The following is a 2910-nucleotide window of genomic DNA, read 5'->3' on the forward strand; positions in this document are numbered from 1 at the left end:
TAGTAAATGACAAAGTTGCTACACCTCATCTCCAACAAAAAAAAAAATTAAATTTAATGATGTCAAATTCATTTAAGTAACAATTTGACATTTTTTTAAGAACATAAACCTCATCTAATTTGTCAAAACATTATTTTATTATGAGATTTGTCTAATATATTTTTTTTCTTTACAATAAAACCGACTTAGGCCTCGTTTGGGAACAGACTAATTTAGTAACTTTTTGGTTATTTGGCTAAAATATGAGTTAAAAAAAACTAGTATGTTTGGGATGACTTTTTGACTTTTTACGAAAAGATGTGCAAAAAGTAGAGAGAAAATAGAATCTTTGACTTTTTAGTATGAGTTATTGGCTTTTTGGCTAATTTAGTAACTTTTTGACTAAAAGAGAAGGTTCCCAAACGAGGCCTTAATAAGATAACCAAAGGCAACTCTGTTTGATTTTTTAATTTTTAAAGTTTAAAATTTGTAATTTTATATTTTGAGTGATTTTTTTTTTAATTTTAATTAAATTTTTACTTTTTAGATCTACTTAATTTAAATGCACTTTAATAAAATCACTAAAGACAAAAACATGTATATATAAATTTATTACATTTTCGTATTTGTTAAATTATTTTTAGATTTATTTACCGATATTCTAATTTTTAAAATAATTTTAAAAAAGTCACTTAAAACCAAAAAAATACAAACTAAAAACCTGAAAAAAATAGTGCACACAAACAAAAGGAGAGCTCAGATGCGCTGTGATTTCGTCCGAATGATCAGACGGCTGTGAAGGACCCATCCATCACGTTGGGCGCAGAAGAGTCATCACCGCTCTCACTGTAATCTTGCACCAGCCGGGAATCGAACCCGGGTCTGTACCGTGGCAGGGTACTATTCTACCACTAGACCACTGGTGCTCCGTGTGTGTTAAGTTTCACTTTTTATTCATTTATTGGGTGTCTCTTGATTGTGACACAACTAGGCTTCCTTCGTGAGTTTTTTTTTTTTAAATATTCTAAAAAAAAAATTATTTAGAGAATTGAGTCACTTTTCAAATTATTTGGGAAATTAACCTATTTTTTGAAATCGTATTTTAAAAATGTAATTTTGAAATTAAAATTGCGTTTTCAATATGCAATTTCACTTTGAAATCGCAAGCTGAAAATGTAATTTATGATGACATGGTAAAATTGTATGTTCAACATGCGATTTCAATTGAAATTGAATTTTTAACATGCGATTTCAAGATGAAATTGTATGTTGAAAATGCAATTTCAATTTCAAAATAAATGCGACTTAAAAAACATGTTAGTTTCTCAAATAGTTTGAAAAGTGAGTCAATTTTGTAAATAGTTTTTTTTTTTTTAAAACTCCTTCCTTCATTCCTTTATTGATTTATTATTTATTTATTACAAATATTAGAATAATTATATGGAACTAGATAATTATATTCCAACAATACATATGTACAACCCGATTACTACCGCCACAAAGAAGCCACCTAACTCAACAACCACTGGATACAGCACTCATAATTAGGGATAAATAATGGAAGCTATCAAATTCCTCCCCACAAGATTTGAACCTCCAAGCTTGCATTATAAAGGATACTATACAACCATTAGGCTAAAGGTTTGGATCCAATTTCGTATTTCCATTAATCCAACAATTTTTTGTATTTTATTTTCCTATTTCTGTATTTAACCTCAATAGAGTCCAAAATAAATAAATATATGGTAAATGAAAAAAGAAGAAGAAGAAGCAAATCAATTTTAGATTTGTAATTATTCTCATATTGATTGATAAATAAATAAATAAATAAATAACTTAAAAATAGTAGAGATAAATACTAAATGAAAAAAAAAAAGAAAATGCAAATCAATGCATACTTTTCATTTGCACTTTATTAATTTGTCATTTTCTATTTATTTGATATTTCCCTTTAACTTTTTTAATCTTCTAAGACTATATATATATTGAACAAAATTCTAAGACTATATTTGGATCTTAAATTTGTGAAGGAAAAAAAAGGTGAAAAATTAACTTTTACTTCATTTTTTTTCCTTTTTTTATCTTCACAAATTCAAAATAAAATAAAATAAAAAACTTAAGAGAGATTTTTTTAAAAAAATCTCTACGGTTTGACTATTATAACAAAATAAACCTTGAGTTTTAATTTTACTAATAAAATTTTAATTTGTTTTCAATTTAAGTTATCTGTCTATTTCTGTTAATTAAAAACTCAATAAAAAAAATTATTTTAAACATTTTATGTACATCTACATTAAGTTTAACGAGTAAAATATTTTTTCTCCGTCGATTTTACTTAGCAGATATAGGCTGATGGTTTAAATTGAAAATAAATTTCAAAATTAGATTTTAAATTGATAAAATTAAAAAATTTGAATTTATTTTGTTATATGGATTAAACTCTGAAATTTTTTTTATAATCTTTTCAAATCTTAATTAAATAAAGTGTATAGCAGTATGGAAATTATGATTTTTAACCTCCTCTTCTGGTGGTGTTAGTGTATTTTTATTTTTACTTATACTTTTTTCTAGGATAGGCATGCTCCGCATTATTTTTATATATATATATATTATTAAAAGTGGTGTTTTTCTCCTATTTATGTAACACATTCTAAATGTTTTTTTTATTTATTTTTTATTTTTTTTATCTATCTATCTATCTAAAAAAGCCACATCATCATACTTTTTCATTTACATATAAAGTTCTATACAAACTCAATTTCAGTTGTAATAAATAATTTTGTATGGACTCTATTTGAGAAATACTTATATATACTTATATATATATATATATAATTTAATTATTATGATATTCGAAAAAAATTATCTCAATATACAAATAAATAAATAAAACATATGCGTTTAATTATGTGTACAGCAGGATCAAATTAA

General features: G+C 24.6%; 2 non-coding genes across 2 annotated transcripts; both read right to left on the bottom strand.

The window, feature by feature from the left end:
* Positions 1-731: 731 nt before the first annotated feature.
* LOC145823158 (small nucleolar RNA snoR114) lies at positions 732-822 on the bottom strand. The gene has a single exon (XR_014365392.1). It is a non-coding gene; the product is annotated as a small nucleolar RNA snoR114 (small nucleolar RNA).
* Positions 823-834: 12 nt separating this feature from the next.
* Positions 835-905, bottom strand: TRNAG-GCC (transfer RNA glycine (anticodon GCC)). Its single transcript has one exon. It is a non-coding gene; the product is annotated as a tRNA-Gly (tRNA).
* Between the last annotated feature and the right edge of the window lie 2005 nt (positions 906-2910).

Source organism: Camellia sinensis, chromosome 3 (genome assembly GCF_055761805.1).
Source record: "Camellia sinensis isolate YWXY chromosome 3, ASM5576180v1, whole genome shotgun sequence".
In the NCBI taxonomy this organism is placed as follows: domain Eukaryota; kingdom Viridiplantae; phylum Streptophyta; class Magnoliopsida; order Ericales; family Theaceae; genus Camellia; species Camellia sinensis.